Source organism: Carcharodon carcharias, chromosome 28 (genome assembly GCF_017639515.1).
Source record: "Carcharodon carcharias isolate sCarCar2 chromosome 28, sCarCar2.pri, whole genome shotgun sequence".
Classification (NCBI taxonomy): Eukaryota; Metazoa; Chordata; class Chondrichthyes; order Lamniformes; family Lamnidae; genus Carcharodon; species Carcharodon carcharias.
In genome coordinates, this window is record NC_054494.1 from 11,763,568 (window position 1) to 11,790,270 (window position 26,703).

At 46.2% G+C, this 26,703-nt stretch overlaps 1 protein-coding gene across 3 annotated transcripts in view; it reads right to left on the bottom strand.

Annotated features, from left to right (window-relative positions):
- Positions 1-26,703, bottom strand: part of LOC121270857 (carbohydrate sulfotransferase 3-like) — a 96,249-nt gene that overhangs the window by 38,919 nt on the left and 30,627 nt on the right. For all 3 annotated transcript variants that reach the window (XM_041176397.1, XM_041176398.1, XM_041176396.1), the window contains one exon: positions 20,748-20,837. The gene's annotated coding sequence lies outside the window, so the exon portion shown is untranslated. The remainder of the gene's footprint in view (positions 1-20,747; positions 20,838-26,703) is intronic.

Genomic DNA, 26,703 nt, shown 5'->3' on the forward strand with positions numbered 1-26,703 from the left:
CAACAGCTTGTATTTATATAGCACCTTTAATGTAGCAAAACATCCCAAGGCACCTCACAGGAGCATAATCAGACAGAAATCCAAGAGATTATAGCAAAGTCTGTCAGGTTTATAGCAGGAGATCCCTGGGTCTTTGAAAAGGAGGTAAGTTTAGGCAGCATGGTGAACCCTGATTCCCAAAATGAGGAGGCGAGTTAAGTAACAAAGATAGAGCTGAAGCCTCGGATAGTGTCAGAAGATCAGGATTGTAGTAGTTGACCTGACAGTTCAACCCGTGGATTGAGTTGCACAGGTTTGTGTATCGGTTTCTAGAGTAACGCAACTTAAGCCAGACAAAGAGCGTTGAGTTAATGAGCTGGCAGGAACTGAACCAGTGATGCTATTACACACAAGAATAGCATAGCTGTGGGGCAAGAGGACCAATGTAAAAACACAGAGCATGAAAACATACACAAACAGCCATAGCACCTATCTCTTTGACTAAGCTGTTGGTTATCTGTCCTGGTATCTCCTAATGTGGATGGTTGTCAGTATTTTTTTCTGGATAATAAACTTGTCACCATGACTATGGGGTAATCAATTACATTAAAGGCACAATATAAATGCAAATTGAAGTCAGTGTATCTGATATCTGACGTTGGTTACAATATAATCATCGATGTTTATTCTCTAGGAGTCCATTCAGCCCATTTCATTTCTGCTAACTCTTCGCTAGGACAATCTAAAACTAATCCCACTGCTGTGCTCTCTCCCTGGAGCCCAGGATCATAAGTCTGCCTGAAATGTTTATCTAATTCTTCCGTAAAAGATGCTCTGCTCCACTCCCTGTGCTAAAGCTTTACTGTTCTGACAGGTCCCCTTCCCAGAGAAAATTCTCCCAGACTCTCACCTCATTTTCCCAGTGATGTTTTCACATTTGTGACCCCTCTTCATTGACGCCCAAGCAGAGGGCATACGCTTTATTCAGTTCTAAAAGGCTTGCATCTATATAGCACCTTTCACAGCCTCAGGATGTCCCAAAACGCTATACGCCAAATTGAGAACTTTTGTTTAGTGATGGAATCACGGTTACGGTTGGAAGTACAGCGGTCAATTAGCAGAGAGCAAGGGCCAGGAATTTCACGGGAGTCGACGTGGGTGGGGAAGGAAAATTTGACGGACCAGCTAAAGGTCCGTTGACTTCGGACAGGAATGACTGGTCCTGCCCGCCCAGCCAAGGGTCCCACAAATGGAAATCTGACAACAACTGGGGAGATGGGGGTGTAGTGGTATTGCCATTGGACTGGTCAAGGGTAATCCCACCAGAGCAGGCGTGAAATTTGAATTCAATAAAAAAAAAAAAAAATCTGGAATTAGGCTAATGATGACCATGAAACAATTGTTATTAAAAACCATCTGATTCAGCAATGCCCCTTAGGGAAGGCAACCTGCTGTTCTTACCTGGTCTGGGCTATATGTGACTCCACAGCATTTTGGTTGACCCTGAAATGGGTTATCAAGCCACTCAGTTCTCAAGGACAATTAGGGATGGACAATAAATGCTGGCTGAGCCAGTGATGCCAACATCCCATGAGCAAGTAATTTCTTAGGCTTTTGTTGAGGAATAAATATTGGCTGAGGCATTGCTTAGAACTCCCCTGCTCTTCTTCAAAATAATGTCATGGAATCTTTCACATCCATCCAAGGAGACAAAACAGGGCCTCAGTTTAACTTCGCATCCAAAAGATGGCACCTCCAACAGTGCAGCACTCCCTCAGTGCTTCGGTGGAGCGTCAGCCGGGTTTTTGTGCTCGGGTCTCTGTAGTGGGAGTTGAACCGACAGTCCTGACTCAGCTGAGAGTCACTGAGTCGAGGCTGACATTCCTATCTCGAACAAATCTCCTCACACTCTCCCCTGCTGCAGTGGAAATAGTCCCAGTATTTCAAGTGTCTCCTCAAAATTATATTTCCCACTGCCAGCATTATCCTGGCAAATCCACGACATGGTGTTAACGTGTGTCCAAAGTTCCTCTAATTGTGTGCGGCCTAACTAATGTTCAGTCAGGATGTATTGTTATTCTGCACCTCTAGGCCCCTTTGATGGCTTTATGGATATTCTGAATGATTACTTCCTTAATGGAAAGCATGAGCAACTAGCTATTGCCAAACACAGAAATCTCAAGTAAAGTTAAATGCCTTCGAAATGGAAGGAGAGTCCCAGGCAGACTAAAAGAGGTTCAAGCAAATAAATTTCCAGCTTGACATGGTAATCAGCCCAGACTGAGGAGATTGGTGAGGGACATAGAGCAGAAATATTTGCTTGGCAGGCGGGCACGCGCCCAACCCGCTCGAGTGTGAAATCGTCGGCCGAGTGTGCTGACGTCAATGCGCAGTCACGTGATAGTTCGATTGGCGGGCACGCGCCAGCAGTGCACCCACCCACAATTAAAATGTCTGTTAAAGCCATTCAGTTACCAATTAACGTAAAGCTTTCGCTGCCCGTCCAACCTAACAGTTGGCGAAAAGGCCAAGCAGCCTTTGCATTTTTTGGAAACCTCACCCATGGGGGTGGGGGTGGGGGGGAGGGGGGTGCTAGGGTTAGACAGAGCTAAGCGATCCCACAACCAACTGGTCAGATCTAAGTTGTGAATGGTGGTGGATGATTAAACAACTCACTGGAGGAGGAGGCTCCACAAATATCCCCATTCTCAATGATTGGGGAGCCCAGCACATCAGTGTAAAAGTTAAGGCTGAAGCATTCGCAACAATCTTGAGCCAGAATGCCGAGTGGATGATCCATCTCAGCCTCCTCCAGAGGTCCCCAGCATCACAGATGCCAGTCTTCAGCCAATTCTATTTATTCCACGTGATATCAAGAAAAGGCTGAAGGCTCTGGATAGTGCAAAGTCTATGGGTTCTGACAATATTCCAGCAGTAGTACTGAAGACTTGTGTTCCAGAACTAGCCAAGCTGTTCCATTACAGCTACAACACTGGCACCTACCCAGCTATGTGGAAAATTGCCCAGGTATGTCCTGTACACAGAAAGCAGGACAAATCCAACTCTATCAATTACCACCCCATCAGTCTTCTCTCGATCATCAGTAAAGTGATGGAAGGGATCATAAACAGTGCTAACAAGTGGCACTTGTTTAGCAATAACCTGCTCACTGATGCCCAATTTGGGTTCCGCCAGGACAGCTCAGCTCCTGAACTCATTACAGCCTTGGTTCAAGCATGGACAAAAGAGCTGAACTCCTGAAGTGAGGTGAAAGTGACTGCCCTTAACATCAAGGTAGCATTTGACCGAGTGTGGCATCAAGGAGCCCTTGCAAAACTGGAGTCAATGGGAAGCAGGAGGAAAGCTCTCTGCTGGTTGGAGTCATACCTAGCACAAAGAAAAATGGTTGTGGTTGTTGGAGGTCAGTCATCTCAGCTCTAGGACATCACTGCAGGAGTTCCTCAGGGTAGTGTCCTCGGCCCAGCCATCTTCAGCTGCTTCATCAATGACCTTCCTTCTATCACAAGGTCAGAAGTGGGGATGTTCGCTGATGATTGCACAATGTTCAGCACCATTTGTGACTCCTCAGATACTGAAGCAGTCCATGTTGAAATGCAGCAAAACCTGGACAATATCCAGGTTTGGACTGACAAGTGGCAAGTAACATTCGTACCACACAAGCGTCAGGCAATGGCCATCTCCAACAAGAGAGAATCCAACCATCGCCCCTTGATGTACATGGCATTACCATCACTGAATCCCCTACTATCAACATCCTGGGGGTTACCATTGACCAGAAATTGAACTGGACTAGCCATATAAACACTGTGGCTACAAGAGCAGGTCAGAGGCTCGGAGTCCTGCAGCGGGTGACTCACCTCCTGCCTCCCCAAAGCCTGTCCACCATCTACAAGGCACAAGTCAGGAGTGTGATGGAATACTCCCCATTTGCCTGGATGAGTGCAGCTCCCACAACACTCAAGAAGCTCAACATCATCCAGGACAAAGCAGCCCACTTGATTGGCACCACATCCACATTCACTCCCTCCACCAGCGACATACAGTAGCAGCAGAGTGTACCATCTACAAGATGCACTGCAGGAACTCCAAGGCTCCTTAGACAACGCCTTCCAAACCCATGACTACCATCTGGAAGGACAACAGCAGCAGATATATGGTAACAACACCACCTGGAAGTTCCCCTCCAAGTCACTCACCATCCTGGCTTAGAAATATTCCTTCACTGTCACTGGGTCAAAATCCTGGAACTCCCTCCGTAACAGCACTGTGGGTGTACCTACATCACATAGACTGCAGCGGTTCAAGAAGGCAGCTCACCACCACCTTCTCAAGGGCAACTAGGAATGGGCAATAAATGCTGGCCTAGCCAGTGAAGCCCACATCCCATGAATGAATAAAAAAGTAATTCCTAACCGTGCCCTTCCTTAGTGTGGTTGTGTTCAACTCTGGCATTAAAGTCTCCCAGTAGAATCAATTTGTTTTGTTTTGGGATGGCTGCCAGTACAGAGTCCAAATCTGCATAAAAGAGCCCTTGGTTCCATCAGTAGGATTGAGTGCAGGAGCATAGCCACTGATGATTGTGGCCCAGTGGTTGCCACGAAGCCGAAAGCGTGGAATCATGAGCAGTTTGTTAAAATTCCTTCCTGCTCCCTTTTTATATTACCCCCTGATTTTACAGTTTATCCTCCTGACTCTTCTAATCTCTCTTTTCATTCCCCTACAACACTTTCTATATCCCTTATTAGATGCCTCCATTTTAGATTTCGGCTAGGTTTTAATACCTTGACTGATCAAACTCAGGGTGCGAGTCAATATCACTCGTAGTTTTCGGGTAAGCAGGGTCAGAGGGCACGAAATAATCGCCCCAGGGTGAACTTATGCAATTCAGTCAAACATTAAAATCATAATTCCATCCTTATTTTTACATTTTCACTACAAATTGCCACAGTCACATTTATAATGAAAACTGCCTGTGAAAAGTACCACAAAGTGATTTTAACCTGCTGGTGGTGTCGCTCAGTGCTCCGCACTTACACTCAGTGCTCCGCACTTACACTCAGTGCTCCGCACTTACACTCAGTGCTCCGCACTTACACTCAGTGCAATGTATTCAGGCGATGTCCATCTATCTAATGCAAAGCACTGTTATTGTAGAACCAGTCCAAGTTAAGAGGGACTTGAACCCTTTCCCCCCTAAATTTTTCCAACCATGTATTTAACTCTCTTCTCTTCCTATTTCTGTGTTGATTAGATTGTGGCATTGGTAGCAACGCTAAGTTTACTAACCTGGATGTCCCACTCTTTAACCTATCTCCCTCTGCCCAACCTTTGTTGTCGATTCTAGCCATGATGTCCAGTCATTTCCCTGTCTCGCTTCCAAATTCTTTCAAATCTGCTCTGTGGTGCCACTGGCACCTGGGAGATGATTCACCATCGAGGACCCAGGTCCTCTCCCCCTCTGGTCAGCTGCCTCAGGAGGGCCGGTGATGCCACATGAGTTGTCCTGAGATGCGTTTTCCTCAAGGGTCAGAGTTATCCATATTCTACTTGGTCATCCATCAATCCGCAGCCCCCCCCACAACTCCATACCCGCTGTCCCCAAAATGCCGCCCCAAGAATTTTGAAACTCTTGTGTTTCTACCCAAGGGAGACTAAGATGCTCATCTCATCTAATTGGGCAATGCCCTACACTTGACAGGTGCTCAGGGTTATGAGGTGAGTCTTGTGCTGAAGGCCACATGATGTAGCTTCATTACGCTTTGGAGCCATAATATTTTAGGGAGAAAAATAACCTGTCATTGATAGGCTGACCATTTTACAGTGCATCTCTTAAGCATGAAGCGGTCCCAGGCATCAACTCCTGGACTCCAACTGCAGGCAGCTATCCAGCCCCATTACTGGCAGATTTCCACTAGCTGCCAGCATAACATTTACACTATGAGTCCTGTGGGATGCCGACATCACAAGGACAAGTCTGTCTACTAATTAGTTCCATGGCCAACGGTCAACACCAAACAAGGAGCAACGTGGATAGGTTTCACAATCAAAATACTCTGGATGCTAGAAATGTGAAATGCAAACAGAAAACACTGGAAATGTGCAGATTGGGTAACCGCTTTATGGAACACCTCCATTCAGCTCACAATCGGGGCCCTGAGTTTCCGGTTGCCTGTCGCTTTAATTCTCCGCTTCCGGGCTGGGATTTTCCGGCCCTGTCGCGGGTGGGATTGCGGCAGCCTAGCCAGAAGCCCACTGACTTTTGGCAGGACCAGACGATCTTGGCTCTTTGTCCTCGGCCTGCTGCACTGTTCTGATAAAACCCAATAGAAGCTTGAGGAACAGCACCTCACCTTCCGATTGGACACTTCACAGACTTCTAGGCTCAATAATGAGTTCAACAATTTCAGACCATAACCTCTTTCCTCCCCATTTTTTCCAGACAGTAGCTTTTGGTGATGATTGTTCTATCCCTATTTACCCCTCCTCTAGACTCATCTTTTGTTTCTTCACTTGCCCCATTACCATTCCCCTTTTGCCCTTGCACCATGCAAATGTGACATGAGAAACACAGCGAGTGGTTCAGGTCTGGAATTCACTGTCTGGAAGTGTGGTGGAGGCAGGTTCAATTGAGGCATTCAAGAGGGCATCAGATGATTATTTGAATCGAAGCAATGTTCAAGGGTACGGAGAAAAGGCAGGGCAATGGCACTAGGTCATAAAGCTCATTTGGAGAGCTGGTGCAGACACAATGGACCGAATGGCCTTCTTCTGTGCCATTAAAATTCTGTGATCAATCCTTTTGTCATTTAATCTCTCCTGCCCTCCACTCTATCATGTTTTGTTCTTTCCCTCCCTCCCTCCTTTCCCTGTGCCTGTTCTTGCTTAAAACCTGTGACATCTTTAACAATTTCCTGTTCTGACTAAAGGTCGTCGACCTAAAGCATTAACTCTGTTTCTTGCTACACAGTGACTGCCTGACCTGCCGAGTATTTCCAGCCTTTTGCATGGATCATTACAGTGTGTTAAAAAGTAGGGCGGAGGAGGAAGAGAAAGAACTCATTCTTTATAGTATCCAGCCTGTCCATTATAAAGCAGAAAAAAAAAACAGGAATTAAACTTGGGCAGGTTTCAGTGCCTGTGTTAATTTACTCTGATGAGAAATCCACCATTTTGGCGTTCAGAAAGGCTTCAATGAATGACTGAGAATCAGAGCTGTAATTGCCCAGGTCTGTGTGGGATGGCCCTTCCTTACACAGAGGAGGGATTCTCCTAAGTTTGATATGTATTGGGCACCGACCCTCAGGTTTCCTACAGTTGGTGGCACATCACCAATAAGGATGACCTCTCTCTCTCTGGGTCTTACCTTCTGCAGCTGCACCGCTACCCCTGACCAGACTGGAGGTGTTTTGTTAATTCCCCAGCCAATCGCGCCCAGAGACCTCACCCCTTTCAGTGATGGGATTGATTTTATGCACATCATTTATCCGTAACCATCCCCCACCCCGTGCACGTTCCTGGTGAAATAACCTTACATTTAACTGGAGACTTTGCTGTCATTTTGAGCATGGGTTCTTTTTTGCTGGAGTTTGTCGAGACTCTTTCTCAATGGATTCTGTAGCCTGGTGCAGCCGCACTGATTAAAGGGGACTTTGCTGAGTAAACGGGCTTTTTGATTCGCTGTGCAACACCCTGGCTCCGAGACCTGCCACAAATCCCAGCCGGCCTTCAACTCACTGGCAGGGCACAGTGATGCCCTAAGACTCTGCGGTGTAAACAAATGGTCGCACTGCCAGCAGCAGTGAGCTAGCAAGAGGTGGCAAGCTGATACAATACGCCACGCACACAACACAGCAAAGCTTTAACGGTAATAAAAAACAAAATTCTGGAAAAACTCAGCAGGTCTGACAGCTTCTGTGGAGAGAAAAACAGTTAACGTTTGGAGTCCGTTTGACCCTTCTTCAGAGGTTATTCAAACCTTTCACGGTGTCAGCTTTACCACTGGATATGCAATTACAACCTCTAAATAACCAAATATGTGGCAGCTTCTCACTACCAGTTACCAGGATTCACCTAAGCTATGAAGGCTAATTTAATGAATAGAGTTACATTCTAATTATACACAGCTTGACACGACACTGTATTGTGTTTGCCTGACTAGTATTGTTAAAGGGGACAGTGGCTACTAAAGGGACCACATCTACATCTCAATCTCATTGTGCAAATGCAGAAGTGCTTCCAGCGTTAATCTCACAAACTTTGCAATTGCAATGCAGTTCGCTACAACCCAGGAGTCTGATATAATATGTTGCTGCATTTAAGGAAATTTTTAACTTCTACTAGAAAGGCTTACATTTAAAGAACACTTTTCATGACTCCAGGACAAAGTACTTTGCAGCCAATTACATGTTCTCAAATTGTCGTCACTGTTCTAATGTGGGGACACTGCACAGCAAGCTCCCATAAACAATGATGAGGTCATGACCATATAGTCTGTTTTAGTGATGTTATGTGAGAGGTAAGTAATTAGCCAGGCTGCACCAGGGACAAACCCCCTGCTTTTCTTTAAAACAGTACAATGGGACCTTTCACATTCTTGAGGCCTCAGTTTATCATCTCACTGGAAAGTTGGCACCACCGACAGTGGGGCACACCCTCAGTACTGCACTGAAGTGGCAGCCTAGAAAGCATACTCAAGTCTCTGAACAGGGGCTTCTGCTTACTACCTTCTGACCTGAGGGGAGAGTGCTACCCACTGACCCTGAGAACTATGTGACACAATAAAATGGGATACTGGATTGAGAAAAACTGCAAGACTGGCCTTGAAGGGCCAATTTTCGGAATGGCTGCCACTCACTGGGAACATCTACTGGCAAATGGTGGTCAAGATATGTGCCTTATTTGGTAAATCGGTCTTTAGCTGCACCGGGGATGAGCTAGAAGGAAAAATGAGATGAGAGGGAATTGGGTAAAATGTTTGAAAGGGGGGGAAAGAGCAGGGGAACAAGTAAGATGTGCTGTGGATAAAGGGGAACTGGTGGATGTCATGTACTTAGATTTCCAGAAGGCATTTGAAAAGGTGCCACATTAAAGGTTACTGCCAAAAATAAAAGTTCATGGTGTAGGAGGTAACATATTGGCATGGATAGAAGATTGGCTGGCTAACAGGAAACAGAGAGTAGGCATAAATGGGTCATTTTCTGGTTGGCAGGATGTAATGAGTGGTGTGTCACAGGGATCAGTGCTGGGGCCTCAACTTTTTACAATTTATATAAATGACTTGGATGAAGGGACCGAAGGTACGGATGCTAAATTTGCAACTGGCACAAAGATAGGTAGGATAGTAAGTTGTGAAGAGGACTAAGGAGACTACAAAAGGATTTGGATAGGTTAAGTGAGTGGGCAAGGATCCAGCAAATGGAGTATAATGTGGGAAAATGTGAAATCATTCATTTTGGCAGGGAGAACAAAAAAGCATATTATATAAATGGTGAGAGATTGCAGGGCTCTGAGATGCAGAAGGATTTGGGTATCCTGGTACATGAATCACAAAATCTAATATGCAGGTACAGCAAGTAATTAGGAAAGCCAATAGAATGTTATCATTAATTACGAGGGGAAAAGATTACAAAAGTAGGGAGGTTATGCTTTAGTTATACAGGGCATTGGTGAGACCACATCTGGAGCACTGTGTACAGTACTGGTCTTCTTATTTAAGAAAGGATGTAAATGCATTGGAAGCAGTTCAGGGAATGTTTACTAGACTAATACCTGGACAGGCTAGGCTTGTCTCCACTGGAAATTAGAAGAGTAAGAGGCGACTTATTTGAAGCCTTTAAGATCCTGAGGGGTCTTGACAGGGTGGATGTGGAGAAGATGTTTCCTCTTGTGGGAGAATCTAGAACGAGGGTTCACTGTTTAAAAATAAGGGGTCACCCATTTAAGACAGAGGTGAGGAGAAATTTTTTTCTCTCAGCGAGTAGTGAGTCTTTGGAACTCTCTTCCTCAAAAGGAGGTAGAATCAGTGTCTGAATATTTTTAAGACAGAGGTAGTTAGATTCTTGATAAGCAAGGGGGTGAAAGGTTATCAGGGGAAGGCAGGAAGGTGGAGTTGAGGTTATGTTCAGATCAGACTTGGACCAAGATTTCCAGGTTGGCGTAAAATGACGCAGGAACTCTCGACATCACCGCGCCCCATTTCAATTTTCAGGTAGGCGGAGGCTCAGCAGAATCAGCTGCGTGCCCACTGACCTGTCAATGGCCAATTGAGGCCATTGATAAAGTCATTAAAGTAATTAATGGACCTGCCCGTCCAACCTTAAGGTTGGCGGGCAGGCTGGGAGCCCTGGAGGGCATTGGAAAAAGCATCAAACCTCATCCACGGGTGGGATGAGGTTTCATGTAGGTTTTAAAAAATGTAATTAAAGTGTATTTAAAAGTGATAGACATGTCCCAACTCATGTGACAGCGTCACATGAGGGGACGTCAGGGGAATTTTTTTTTCTCTGTTTTTAAGATTTTTTATCATGGAGCTGATCTCCCTGAGGCAGCACTTAGCCTCAGGGAGACGAGTGGGCTTCTTCAAGCGCATGTATGAAAGAGCGCACTCTCGGCTCAGGGATTCACCCCTCCCGCACAGGGAGCACAGAAGCACTTCCTTGCGGACGTCATGCTGGGCGGGCCTTAATTGGCCTGCCCACATAAAATGGCGTTGCGCACCCCCCCCTCCCCCACCCAATCGGAGGCACACCTCCACACGCCTGCTCCTAAACTTCCCCCCCTCCGAACGGGGGGAGAATTCTGCCCATGATCTTATTGAATGATGGAGCAGGCTCGAGGGGCCGAGTGGCCTACTCCTGCTCCTAATTCATACGTTTGTATGGGAGTGGTAGTAATTAGATAGATGTGCCAGAGAGCCGGAGCAGACAAAACAGGCTGAATGGCCTCCTTTAGCACTCTATGGTTCCATGATTCCATGACTCTATGTCGATCTCTTTGGGATCCTTTTCCATTTTTGTGTTACTGGCAAGGAGCCTTATCCTTTGAGAAAACATATCAGATGTTCAAGTTGGCACATGCTCAGATTTTCCCATGTATGCTCCCAGCTGGCCATGTTTTCCACTGGAATGCAATGTCAGAGAGTTACTCCGAAAGAGCCAAGATGAAATTCAGCCTGGAGATACCTTTATTGCGTGCAATTCTGGTCGCCACATTACCAGAAGGATATGGAGGCATTGGAGAGGGTGCAGAGGAGGTTAACCAGGATGCTGCCTGGTCTGGAGGTTATTAGCTACGAGGAGAGGTTGGAGGAACTCGGATTGTCCTCACTAGAGTGACGGAGATTGCGGGGCGACTTGATAGAAGTTTACAAAATTATGAGTGGCATGGACAGAGTAGATAGTCAGAAGCTTTTTTCCAGGGTGGAAGAGTCAATTACTAGGGGACATAGATTTAAGATGAGAGGAGAAAACTTTAGAGGAGATGTGTGGGGCAAGTTTTTTTTTTTACACAGAGGGTAGTAAGTGTCTGGAATTCGCTGCCAGAGGAGGTGGTGGAAGCAGGTACGATAGTGGTGTTTAAGAGGCAGCTTGACAAATACACGAATAGGATGGGAATAGAGGGATACAGACCCCGGAATTGCAAAATGTTTTAGTTGACAGGTAATATGATCGGCGCAGGCTGGGAGGGCCGAAGGGCCTGTTCCTGTGCTGTACTTTCTTTGACTCTGACCTCATATCGCTCTTTATCAACAGGGAGAATCCAAAATACTACTCTGTCTAAAAGCAGAAGAATAGCATCTGGAGCCATACATTCCCCTTGTCAATATTAAATTTAAAAGGGATTAGTGGAAGCAAGACATCAGGGAGCCTGGGAATGCAGCTGGACGCTGTAACGGGAGAGTTAAGGTACGAGAGGGGGCTTGGTTCGAGGGGGCTGAATGGGCTTCTCACTTTAAACTTTGACAATTCTTGTGGGGGATGGAAAGAGAGCAGCAGGTCATCCTGACAACAGGAGGGATTAAGCCATTGCTACAACTGGTTCACAATCACTGACACAGCCACTTAAAACACTACTTTGACTTCTAAAAAGAGCTTATCTATTTACCGATGTCTATCTCACTTTTCAGGGAACAGTGCATCAGGAATGGGGGTCAGGAAAGAAGAGGGCGAACAGGGTTTTTGGGTGGTATTCAGGATGAAACTGCTGGCAAATGTGGCGCTCGCCCATAACTGATATTCAACATCCACGTGGAGCTCGCTCATCACAAGATGTCAGCTATGGGGCACAAAACTCTTTCTATTCCACTCAAGCAATGTGCCTTAGCCTTTGATCTTGAATGAGCACTGCTATGAATGGGAGGGACAGTTTGGTGTTAACTCATTGCCAGATGTAAGCACTTCTGCGATGTGGGCCGGCAATGAACCAGTAGCAAGACTGGGACTGGCCAAATTCATTTCACTTGCAACCCTTATAGAGAAGTGAACTTTCTGTCAGTACAGGCTGAGTTGCAATCAGGAGCAATGGATAAAAGTCAAATGTTTTAAGCAAATCCACAAATTTTCTTTCCTTTCTTCCACTTTGAGCAACCGCTGAAGAGGAGAGAGAGAGTGATCTGGTAAAGACCGGGTTGGTGGGCGAGATGGTGAGAAGACATTTCTTGATCATTTACTCTTTCATGCCAACATTTGTTGCCCATCCCTAATTACCCCTGAACTGAGTGTCTCGCTAGGCCACTTCAGGGGAAATTTAAGAGCTAACCACATTGCTGTGGGTCTGCAGTCACCCATAGGCCAGACAGGGTAAAGATGGCAGATTTCCTTCCCTAAAGGACGTTAGTGAACCAGATAGATTTTTACAACTAATGATAGTTTCACAGTCATAATGGCTGAGACTAGCTTTCAATTCCAGATTTCTTTAAAAATTAACTGAATTTAAATTCCACCAGCTGCTGTGGTGGGATTTGAACCCCTGTCCCCAGAGCATTAGCCTGGACTGTTGGATTACTAGCCCAGTGAGATTGCCACTGCATCACCAATCCATTGGAGCTGAGTGCTTGTTCCTAAGGGAGTGCACTTAATCAGATGTTAATTGATTGGAAGATAAATAAAACAGTCAAAGGGACAAATAATAAATCCAAAAACTCATTCCTCAGTGACTAGTAAAGTTGATGATTGATCACTTCTGCGAAACAGCCATTTCTCCCAAATATACGTTGTTGGCAACTTAGCATATTTTTCTGTGGGCATATGTTAGAGCAAAGTGAAGCTGGCAGGGAGACAGTACTTTAGAGGAATTAAATAAACATTAATTGTACACGTTATATAAATGGTTCTTGTGTGAGAGTTTGCTCAATGAAACCTTACACGGGGTTCGGTTACACATTAAACAAGAAATCCTTTCCTTCAGCCAACAATAATCAGATGCAGATATTCTAAAAAGGAAAATTCTGCCTATCATTCCTGCTTATGTCAATCACACCCCCTCGAATTTCCTTCCTCATGGTAACAGGTAAGTGGAAGGAGCTTACAATTTTATCACAGCTTTCAATGTCTGGGTCCCGTTCTGGTCAGTCTGCACCTTGAGCACTGGGTCCAGTTCTGGTCAGTCTGCACCTTGAGCACTGGGTCCAGTTCTGGTCAGTCTGCACCTTGAGCACTGGGTCCTGTTCCGGTCAGTCTGCACCTTGAGCACTGTGTCCAGTTCTGATCAATCTGCACCTTGAGCACTGTGTCCAGTTCTGGTCAGTCTCCACCTTGAGCACTGGGTTCAGTTCTGATCAATCTGCACCTTGAGCACTGGGTCCAGTTCTGGTCAGTCTGTACCTTGAGCACTGGGTCCAGTTCTGGTCAGTCTGCACCTTGAGCACTGGGTCCTGTTCCAGTCATTCTGCACCTTGAACACTGGGTCCCGTTCTGGTCAGTCTGCACCTTGAACACTGGGTCCAGGTCCAGTCACTGAGACACAAGGGAAACATTTTAGTGCTGATGACAGGGCAGAGAAGAACCACAAGACTGATCGACAGCGTCAAGGGACTGAGTTAAGAAGAAAAATGGAGAAACTTGGGTTATTCATTCTGAGGTGGGCCAGGATTTTCAAATGTGGTGGAGTTGGGAAGGGGTGCTGGTTTGATTTGATACAATCGACTCCAGGATCCCACCACCTCCAGAATGTGAGGTGATGTTCAAATGGATGAGGGAAAACAGGGAGGCCACTCATCTCCAATTAATGGCCCATTAAGCTCATTGATGAGCTTGTTAAGAGCTGGAGGGGGGTATAGGGGGAAAGAAGGCAATTTTCAACGTGAACATCGGTGTACATGAGCACATTAGTATAAGGCTATTAGGTTCAAAGTGGGCAGAAGTTGCTCTTTTTGAAGTTGAACGATTTTGGGAGCTGAGGGATCTTACACCGGATCACGTGCTTTACCTTGCATTTGGCCACTTATGAGCTCGGTGAGGCTAATAACCCTCCGAGGTGCTGCCTCTTCTCCTCTGCAAGACAGTGGCACTCCCCATCATGGCCGCTGTCTGCCTTTGCCACTTATGCTCTGCAGGCAGCTCCCACTTCCTGGCTACACCCAGTGCCACTAATTGGGGCAAACCTGCTCCAGCCCAAAAAGGGTGTTTACCTTTCAAGATAGCATCATGCAAACAACACTATTGTGGCGTGGGATTGGAAACCGGAAATTATCTGTGTGCGGGTTTCCAATGAGGAGGATAAGTGAGGGTTATATAATAATTCAGGCAATGGAAAATGTACATGTAGAATCATATTTTAGAATAAATTGCAGGAACAGGGTCAAACTGCTAAGAGGCAAATTTAGGACAGATATCAGAAAGCCCTTATTCACACAAAGAGTGATTAACATGGGCAATGGTTTCTCTGATAGAAAATTGGAGGCAAAAAACATGGAAACATTTAAAAATCAATTGGGCACAATACAATTGATAGAAACAGACAAACATAGGAATTAGGAGCAGGAGTAGGTTACTTGGCCCCTGAAGCCTGCACTGCCATTCGATAAAGTCATGGCTGATTCGTTTGTAACCTCAACTCCACATTACCGCCTACCCCCGATAACCTTTCACCTCTTGCTTATCCATCTCGCGCTGCCTTAAAAATATTCAAAGACTCTATTTCCGCCACCTTTTGAGGAAGCATTCCAAAGACTCACAACCCTCTGACAGAAAAGAATTGCTCCTCATCTCTGTCTTAAATGGTGACAGAGTTCTAGATTCTTCCACAAGAGGAAACATCTTCTCCACATCCAACCTGTCAAGACCCTTCAGGATCTTATATGTTTCAATCAAGTTGCCTCTTACTCTTCTAAACTGCAGCGGATACAAGCCTAGTCTGTCCAACCCTTCCTCATAAGACAACCCACCCATTCCAGGTATTAGACTGGTAAACCTTCTCTGAACTGCTTCCAATGCATTTACATCCTTCTTCAAATAAGGAGACCAATACTGTATATGATAATCCAGATGTGGCCTCACCAGTGCCATATATAAATGAAACACAACCTCCCCACTTTTGACGCAGGAGGAATTGGGATATATTTCCAAACAGGATCATGTATAACTTGAAGGGGAACCTGGTGGTCATGATGTTCCCAATTGTCTGTTGCCCTTATCCTTCTAGGTGGTAGAGGTGGCGGGTTTAAAAGGTGCTTGCTGAGTTGCTGCAGTGCATCTTGTAGATGGTGCACACTGGTGGCACTGTGTGTCGGTGGTGGGGGGAGTGGATGGTTAAGGTGGCGGTGGCGTTCCAATTATTCCTGTAAATAACAAGCAGTGGAAGCCAGGAGAGAAATTCGGTCAATGAGAAGGACATGGGGTCCCCGTAGCCACACTTCATATGAATCAGTGTGGAATGAACTCTGGTTCATGGGATCATCTTTCCAAATAGTCACCTGCCAATAGATATGGTTACTGAATGGGTCCTTCTGCAGTCGGGAGTTGTAAAGCTCAGGAAGAGCTGCTTTCTGAGGCCAGAGCACACAGACTCAGGCAGAGTGGGATGAGGTGAGGAAACAGATAGTAACCGATGCTTTACCCTAGCTGCCTGACAGAATGCAGTGCTGGCTGGCTTCATGAAGCTATTGCCCTGCAGCCATCTCCTGACCCTCTGGATAGTGAACGCTCCACTTGACTCGACCTCCCGTCAAGAAGCCCAGACATTTCTGAGCACAGGAGGCTGCCCCGGGCATGTCAAAGAAGCTGAGCGACCCTCATGACGGATCCACATGGGAACCCCTGAAGAGGCAATGAACACGGAGCACACAGGTTCCTTGTCCCCGTCAAAGCCTCTGTTACTCAAAGCAACCATCGCTGCGCATCCCTTTAAATAAGAGCTGGAGCCTAGCAAAGCTACACCCGCGCGTCCCGCCATTCCTTGGCCAGCAATCTCCGAGGGCCAGATCCAATCAGGCTTCCACAGAATTTCTTAAAATTTCTAGCACAGGAATAAGCCATTCTGCTTAACTGCTCTACACCAGTGTTTATGCTCCATATTGGAAGTGGAGTCTGCTGTTGGAAATCCAGGGGTCTGGGCCGTGTGGTCTGGAAGCAAGCCTGTCGCCAGAGGAAGCCATGGTGGGCACGATGACAGGTCAAGTCTGGAGCAGGCATGTTAAAAGACCCACCTCCATTCCAGAGTCCAGTACCTCTCAGGCAGTCAGCAGTTCAGTTATATCACGTTGAACCTCTTGACCACTTTATACCCTCCGCTCACTATCAATGTCCTCAGCCCCCTCGCTTTAACCCCCCCTCACTTCCCTCACCCCCTCACCCCTTTGCCCATTATCCACCTTATTGACAGAACTCAGAAGCCTTATTATAACAGTTGGAAGCCATTGAATCGCCTATAAAGCTCCTCGAGTAAACAAACTGACACTTCAAACTCTGTGTAAACAAAGTCAAGCTCTTGTAAGATGATGAGGCAGTAGAATTTCAGCTCAGAGCCTATAAAATTTCCTGAGTAAACAGCCAGACTTCAAAGCTGCTATCCAAAAAGATATTTAGACTGAATACATAAAACCAATGAGAAAAGATGAAACATTGACACATTGGTATCAGACTAGGCTACCCGTTAAATTGTGTGACATGTACTCTACCTTCTTATCCATTAGATACATTTTTGCAACCCCTCTGAAGATTTTTCCACGTTTACAATATTGATCTTTTACTTGACAGGTTATCAGTTAGCAAAAGTGACAATCTGGCATACACATTGTTTAATGAGTAGTCACATCATCCAATCACAGGGCTGTCACACTCAGTCTAATGCACACAGATACAACTCCTGCTACAGTGTTTCATGATGAACTGTAAAGGAGGAAAAATCACTTCACTTACCTTTTAAACTCTTCTCGTCTTCAATCCATGGCTCAAACCTTCATGTCGCTGATGTAAAACCCAACAGCTGCTAAAGTCAGCCCCCTCCCTCGCTGGGTTAGGCTCTCACTGAGCCCACAACACTGTAAGCTTCATCCTTTGTAGGAGCGGGCAGGTTCCAGGATTGGACCCACTCCCTCCCCAGCCCTCATGAAATTGACCAAAGGTGGGAATGGACACGGGGCCTCCTGCCAGCCACTCAACAGCCATTTTGTTTCTGACCCGCCTCCATTTGGTCCCTAATTGGGACAATGAAAATTCGGCCCACAGTCACACACACCACACACACTAACAAACTCACTCACTTGCACGAACGTGTGATTTAACTTTGTATTCCATTTATGGTGCATTTGCCATGGAAGCTCCGCTACGAATCAGAGTCTAGTTGCCAACCAATCAACACTCTCTTCTCATGTAGTATAAATTGTTGTTTTCCCCTTCTATTGATATTCTTGCAAAGTGTCCTGATGAGTGCAAAATGAAAAGCTTCAACATGTCTCTGTTTTTCAGCAATACTCAAGTTCTGTACTACCAAACGGCTATTTGCCCTCTTCTCCTTTATCTCTATAAGCTTATTTGAACTGCTGTCTCTCAAAGTGATCACCGCCATTGACTCTGGCAATGGAGCGGCACTTTGAAGAGCACCGAAACCCAACTGTCAAGACCATGAAAACCCAGTTCATTCCCATTGGGGGAAAGCATGTGGGGAACAGGGAATCGCCCTCAGGTCAGGAGCTTTACTCTTAAAAGGAAAAAATATTCAAGTGACTGAGATTACAGTCACCAATCTCCCCCCACTTAGGGAGTGGGTGAACAGCCAGGATGTGCATATCCTCCCTGTAGTGATGTGAGCTATCTTTAGATGACATTCTACACTCCACTAGTGTTGTTTTATGGTGGTTAAGAAGATCATATGGTGTGTAAAATGCCTACAGTTTTGCAATCGCCCACTTTTGTTCCCCGCATGATATTTTTTACTCCGTCTTACATCATACTTGGCCACATTTTAGAATGCTCCAAATGTAATTTGCAATTGAAACCTGTTACAAATGGGCGTGTGTCAAATTTACACAAAAAATCAAACCCAGGCAAAAATGACGCATTTTAGTCACTTTATCCATCTGAAACTCCCTGGAACAGGTAATGAGGAGTTGAATGGCCTCCTCCTGTTCCTACCTTCCGGTTACACCAGCACACACATCATACCCTCATTCACGACCGCTCAGAGATAACGACACTCTTGAAGATGGTCACCCACTCTTCCCTTGTGCAGCCTCAACCATAATGGGGTCATTACCATGGCACGTGCCTCCATTCAACCTGCTCAACAGCCGGCTCTTGAACTGTCTTATACCCCAGAGTGAGGGGCATGGACAGAGCCTCGTGTCAATGAGGGCACGGAACCTGAGGGGGAGGGGGTGCCATCTTCCAGCTTTGCCCTCTCCGCCGTGGAGCCCAAAACACCCGCAGCATGTGCCGCGCGCACTCAAATCTCAGGTCAGCATCGCCCAGAGCGGCCCACTGAGTGGAAGGTCGGGGGGAGGAGAACAGCATTCAGTTTGACTGTGATGCACCCTAAAGCACAAAATCCCACCAACGTTCCAATGCTTAGGCTTGCGGGCGAAAGACCAGGTGCTTGGGGGTGTCAATGGGGTGCAAGTGATGGGACTTTACCCCAGCAAGAGTCAAAGTCCTTCAGGCGAGGGAGACAGAAAAATGGCAGATTGGCAATGTTACATCACTAAAGAACATGTCCCTACAATTTTTTGCCAGGTTAGGGAGGCATCTTTCAATTTATCGCCCCATCCGTGGCAATACCTCTGTCAAAATGCCCTCAAATGTCTTCAAATATCATTTGGGCCATTTCTCCTAGTTTTCCAACAATCTCTCCGGAGAATCCCCACAGGAATGGCAACCCAAGGGAGTGCTGTGGCTTTTGAGCTTAGTCTTTGTCAGCTCACAGCACAGTCCAGAGGGAGGCTGACAGCTCCCGGTTACAAATGGTCCATGAATTAAACAGGTGGAAGCAAACCACCAGATCTACATTCAAAGAGCAATTTCTAATCGACTTCAGGGCAGAAGAAAATGGACACCAGCACGTGTAGCTGAACAGATAACTTAAATAACGAGCACAATGACTGCGAAGTGGTTTGGGGTGTCCCGGGTTTGTGAAGCTGTGTTACCCCATAGTGTTCTTTGGAAGGTACAGTTATGCCTTTAGCCACACAGTGGGTACTGCTATAAATAAAACTAGATGCAGCAATCTAAATGGGTGCTAACAGCTGCATCCTCTGTTGTCCCTCTCACTTCCTTGCCAAAGGCACAGGTGGAGTCTCAAGGCTGCCCACAGCTGCACAAATTGGCCTCAAAGAGAACATTTTTTACAAACACAGGACACCACCACACCCAATACAGCCATTGAAGCATCAGATTTTAATAAGGCCAGCTAACCATTATTGGTTTAACATTGCTGCCCAGTTTTATTTCATCAATAAATGTTGCCCTGCCACATCCCCAGGCATTTCCATCACCAAAGATCATTTTGACTCCTCTATCTTAGTAGATGCTCCCCTTTAACTTGCCGGGTAAGTGAGTAAAGAGGAGAGCTTTACCTTCCCCTACCCCAAGCCTGCCACTCCTGCCTCCAAAGTTGCATCATTGACTGTCAGACATTCCAAAAGAAAACACACAACCTTTTTTCAACATTCCTAGGAATTTTCTGCTAAGTTGCTAGGAGCAAAGATTAGATTTTAGCTTGCGGAGACTCCAGGACAATCCTGGATACAACAGGGGGAGGCCGCCCGCTACCACTCAGACATGGTACTGTGCCGAGGTCACATGGGAAAATATTCCAGGCAGCAGCCAGCTGTACCAGACTATGTCCCTGTACCAGCTCGCGTCCCTGTACTAGTGTGGGTCCCTGTACCAGCCCGCATCCCTGTACCAGCTCGCGTCCCTGTACCAGCCCGTGTCCCTGTACCAGCCCGTGTCCCTGTACCAGCCCGTGTCCCTGTACCAGCTCGCGTCCCTGTACCAGCTCGCGTCCCTGTACCAGCTCACGTCCCTGTACCAGCCCGTGTCCCTGTACCAGCCCGTGTCCCTGCATCGGTTTATGCGTCATGCCATTGCACATGGGATTATTCTATATTGAAATCTAGCTCCTACTCCCTCTCTAGTTCTTCTGTCTGTATGCCAAGGACATATGGCTTTTTGAGAGATCAAACCAACCCTATTTAAAGCCTCCTATGATTCTGTTGAGCTGAATTTGGAGCCATGTTAAGCTGTGGATTGGCCACCTAGAATTGGATCGAGACCAAATCAAACGCATTGGACATAGGATCACAAGAAACTCACCTGATCAGTCTGAGTTGAATCGATACTCAGCTTGCTTGAACGTTAGCCTAATGAATCACTTAGTTCCTGTTTAATCTGAGCAATCAGATCCTAAAGAAAGAATAAAAACATTCAACAATTTTAGACCATCAACTCTCTCCTCCATCCCCATCCCCTTTCCGATCCCCCTTTTTCCAATAATTTATAATTTTTTTTTTTACAACTATGTTTTTCTTTTCCCTCCTATTTTAAAATTTATTTCGATCTATTATTTCATCTCCACCTTTCAGCCCATTTCGATCCCTTCCCCCCACCCCACCCACATTAGGGCCATCTGCCACTAGCTTGCTTCCCTTAATGTCCCTGTTAGCACATCCTTTAGCTAATATCACCACCATCAACACCCCTTTGTCCTTTTGTCTATGACATCTTTGACAGTCTCTTCTTGGCCTCCACCTATCACTGGCCCCCTATCGAGCTCTCTTGCCCCACCCCTTTCTACCAGCTTATATTTCATCTCATTTCTATATGTCTCAGTTCTGATGAAGAGTCATACGGACTCGAAACGTCAACTGTATCCCTCTCCGCAGATGCTGTCAGACCTGCTGAGTTTTTCCAGGTATTTTTGTTTTAATAATAAAAATATTTGTTTTGCTAGCAGGATTAATAAACAGTTAAAGCTCCTAAACAAAGTTATTTTAAGCACCAAAATGGCAAAGGAGTAACATTTTCAGAAATAATTTATGTTAACAGGCCAAGTACGTCCAAACAGTACGTCCAGATACTCAGTCCACGAAGTATGGAAATGTCAACCAGTCGGGACCAGAATCTGAAACATCAGCACCTTTTCGCAAAGATGCTTTTGGCTCTCAGTGAACCAACTGTAAGGCCCCCCCTCCCCCCAGAGACTGAGCTTGTTTCAGCTTGTGGGGAAGGCGGCTGTGAGCTTGCGCCAGAAGCCGCACTCGGTTAGGAAGATTCCTAATCCCGGCTTTCCAGAGTCCAGGGGAGGAATGGGTGGCCTAGGATGGAACGGAGCTGGGAACTGGGCGTTCCGAAACTGGTGGTCGAAAACAAAACCTCAAAACAGGCTGGCCCCTCAGACATAACCAGAAGGGTCAAGCGAAAAATAAACTTCGCCAGGAGAAATAAGAATTCAGTTAGCGCATTAACTAGCTGGTAACTAGTTCTACCATTGGTGTGATTACGTTAGCCGCCTGAGCTGCATAAGTGTAGACATTACACAGCTGGAAAGGATTTTCCTCCAACGGAGACCATATGGAACAAATACTGGTCATCTTTGTAAATGGAAATATTGAATATGTTCAGGCCGGTACAGTGGTGTGTGTGTGTAAATTGTGGGGCTGAAGGCGGGTATCTTGTCCCACACAAGTGCATGTGTTATTCCCCCCACTCCACCCCATCTTACACCCCAGCCTCACTGAACTATGCCCACAGCCTCATTGACCAGCCTGGAGTCCCTGTGCTCAAACACATCGAACTTTCAATCCTTGCCCTGCAAACTCTTCATGGTCTCAACAGGCCATGGAACCTCCCACCCTATACCTTTCAAGCTGTCCAACTTGCACCCTCTGCACACCCTCCTCCTTCCCTTCAGCCCATCACTCATGACGCTACTTTCAGCTCCCTGAGCTGCTCTCTCACTTTCTGCAACTCCCTCTCCAGAATGATTCATCTTTCTCTCTATCTCTCTCTCTCTCAAAGGTTTAACATTCTGTAGGTGTACCTATACCACATGGGACTGCAGCTGTTCAAGAATGCGGCTCACTATCTTCTCAAGGGCAATTAGGGATGGGCAATAAATGCTGGCCCAGCCAGCGACGCCTACATCCCATGACTGAATTTTTTTAAAAATTTCTTCTAAATAGGAGCTTCTAACCAAGCTTTCAGCAATCAATCTACCACCGTCCAATCCCTGCTTCAAATTACGTTTCCCTCTGTAAATCCACCCAGTGGTGTTGTATTAAGCTATAGTTGTAATTTGTTATTGCAGGATAAGGAACTTCACTATACCTGAATGTGGGTGGGGACATGGGTTGGCATTAAGTTGGCACGGGGCTATAAGAGGCCATGGGTGTGGTGGAATGGCATGAGTTGGCACAGAGGAAATGAAGTGCCACTAGGGGTGGCATGGGAGTAGATGGGGGATGGTGATGGGTGAGGGCTTGGGGGCCTAAAATTTAAACAAAACAACTGGGACAAAGCCCTAGAGAACTGAGGCGGACCTTTTAAGTAGCACGCCCCGACACTCAGCTGGCCCTGTTGTCATCCCCAATCTGCTTCTGGTGGGACAGTGGGCTTGACTCTATCCCACACCCAATCACCCCCAGAGGGAAAGTTGGGTCTGGAGGGGTTCTTTCTATTAGGGCGGGTCAGCCGAGTCAGGAAATTCCCCAACTCTAGTAACCCACCTCAGTAGTGAAAATCCATCCAGCCATCTTTTCCTTGCACAAGAACATGGTTAGGCCTCAGTTGGAATATTGGGACCAATTTTGCGCTGCTTGTATGGTGGGAGATATTGAGGCTTTAGAAAAGGTGTAGAGGGAGGCCACAAGATTAATTCCCATTTTTAAAATATTAGTTACCCAGATAGGTTGAAAGTTCGGTACACTTGAGAGAAGCTTTGTTTTCTTTTACTATTTCATGGGATGTGGGCGTTGCTGGCAAGGCCAGCATTTGTTGCCCATCCCTAACTGCCCTTGAACTGAGTGGCCGTTTCAGAGGGCAGTTAAGTGTCAACCACATCTCTGTGAGTCTGGAGTCACATGTAGGCCAGACCAGGTGAGAATGGCAGATTTCCTTCACTAAAGGGAATTAGTGAAGCAGATGGATTTTGACAGCAATTGATGATAGTTGCCATGGTCACCATCACTGAGGCTAGCTCTATATTCCAGATTTATTAATTGAATTGAAATACCAGCAGCTACCAGGATGGGACTTGAATCAATGTCCCCAGGGCATTAGCCTGAGCCTTGTGAGGGTGGGGGGGGGGTTACTGTGCTACTGGACATTACCGCTGCACAACCACATCTCCTATTGATTTGGGTATGAATTGATCAAGAGCTTTATGATGATGGAAGGAATTCGATTACCTTTCAGTAAACAAATTGGTTCAACGGCACAGGGAGAAGCAGCCACAAGTTATACCAGTGCAGGCCTAGACTTGATATAAGGCAGCAATTCTTCTCCCAGTGAATAGTAGATGCTTGGCAAAGGCTGATGTGGTACATGCTGATTCACTAAATTACCTCAAGTGAGGCATGGGCCTGGTTCTGAGTGGGGCAGAGATCACCATAGTTAAGAGATAATTTTCCAGGGTTTTCCCCCATTATTGGACTGTTTTTATAATATGTTTCCCCACATCTCCTGGGAGATAACAGCATCGTACACATGCTGTGTGCAAATGATGCTTGCATGAGTTGAAAATTTAATTTTATATTTAGAGCAATATATGCTGTGAATTCAGCACTTTCCTTAGGTCCTGATTAGACTGATTTATGCCCATTTGGGCATATTCGAATTAGACTGGTATGAACCAGGAGTAGAACTTGACACTGGCAGAATGGGCACAGGGATAAGCACATTTTCAGGTCTAACTTCTGGCTGTGCCCACAGGGGAAATTCCAGGTCTCTAAAATGCGTAAGAACATAAGGGAGAGGAGGAATGGGCATACAGTCCCTCCAGCCTGCTCTGCCATTCGATACGATCACGGCTGACCTTTTACCTCAACTCTTTGCCGCCTGCTCCCACATATCCCTTGGTTCCCCCGAAAGATCAGAAATCTACCCTTCCCAGCTTTAGATAATGGAGCTTCCGGAACGCTTGAAATTTGGAGAATTCCAAAGATTCCCAATCCTTTTGAGTAAAGAAATTTCCCTTCCTCTCAATCCTAAGTGATCGACCCCTTACCCTGAGACTGTTGCCTCCTGTGTTCTACATCCCCCAGCCAGGGGAAACAATATCTACCCTAACAGGCTGCCTCAGAAACTTGTGTATTTCAATAACATTACCTCTCATTCTTCTAAATTCCGGAGAGGCCCATTTCACTCAGCCTTCCATCATACAACAATCTTCTAATCCAGGGAACCAATTCACTGTACTGTCTCCTTCCTTAGACTGTCATGAAATCCATTGATCTGTGTGACCCCAGGTGCTAAGTCACAGGTCTGTGGAGATTGTGATATTTAAAGAACAGGATGTTTCAATGCTTGTTACCTTGGTTCCTGCCCAGCAACAAGGGTGGGAACACCCACCCCCACCCCCACCCCCACCACCCCCCCGCCTCCCCGTGGAGTGTTTTGATAGGTCACCAGATCAGTTCAAGGGGCAGTGAACCAGCTCTCCTTCAGAAAGTCAGTTTTGGGAAGCCAGCCTGCATGTGACACCGAGACAGGGACAGAAGCAGGTCCCAGTTGAGTTAAGGGAAGGGCTGCGGGAAGCAGCTTTTAAATGAAGTGGGTCACTGGGGTAAGCCTAACCCGATGGAGCAGTGGTGTTCTGCTTGGCACAGCTATAGATCCGAAAGTCACAGAGTCACAGAATCTTGACAACGCAGATGGAGGCCATTTGGCCCAGCGAACCTGCACTGGCTCTCTGAAAGAGCATTCCACCTAGTCCCACTCCCCTGCCTTATCCCCTTAACCCTGCACATTCTCTCTTTTCAGATTGCAATCCAATCCCCGATCAAACCTGCCGCTCAAAAAGTTCATCCAGACTCCAACCACCCTATCATAGAGTCATAGAGGTCTACAGCACAGAAAAAGACCCTTCGGCCCATCGAGTCTGCACCAGTCAAATAAATACCTAACTATTCTAATCCCATTTTCCAGCACTAGGCCTGTAGCCTTGTATAGCATGGCATTGCAAATGCACATCCAAGTAGTTTTTAAATGTTATGAGGGTTTCTGCCTCTATCACCCTTTCAGGCAGTGAGTTCCAGATTCCCTCTGGGTAGAAAAATTCTTCCTCACATCCCCTCTAAACCTCCCACCCCTTACCTTAAATCTATGCCCCCAGTTATTGATCCCTCTACCAAGGGGAAAAGTTCCTTCCTGTCTACCTTATCTATGCCCCTCATAATTTTATGCACCTCAATCATGTGCCCCCTCAATCTCCTCTGCTCTAAGGAAAATTACCCCAGTCTATCCAATCTCTCCTCATAACTAAAACTCTCCAGCCCAGGCAACATCCTGGTGAATCTCCTCTGCACTCTCTCTAGTGCAATCACATCCTTCCTATAATGTGAATTCCAGAACTGCATGCAATATTCTCGCTGTGGCCTAATCAACGTTTTATACAGTTCCAGCATAACCTCTCTGCTCTTATATTCTATGCTGCATCTAATAAAGGCAAGTACCCCATATGCCTTCTTAACCACCTTATCTACCTGTCCCGCTGCCTTAAGGAACCGGTGGACATGCACACCAAGGTCCCTCTGATCCTCGGTACTTCCCAGGGTCCTACCATTCATCATGTATTCCTGTGCCTTGTTTGTCCTGCCCAAGTGCATCACCTCACAATTTTGAAATCATGTCCTGAACACCACAGTCTAGGTCATTAATGTATATCAGGAAGAGCAAAGATCCCAACAGTGATCCCTGGGAAACTCCACGACAAACCTTCCTCCAATCCGAAAAACAAATATTTATCCGGATCAAATTCCGTTTGCCACAGATCAGCCCCTCTGGGTGAAACAATTTTTCCTCACATCACTTTTACTCTTTTTTCCAATTATGTTGAATCTCTGCTCTCTAGCTCTTGACGCTCTGCTCAGTGGGAAGTTTCTCACTATTTATGCTGTTCATACCCCTCAGGTTTGTGAATACCTCTATCAAGTCTCCTCTCAGCCTTCTTTTCTCCAAGGAAAATAGTCCTAACCTCTCCAATTTATCCTCATAGTTACTGTTCTTTATCCCTGGAATCGTTCTTGTGAATCTCCTCTGTACTCTCCCCAAT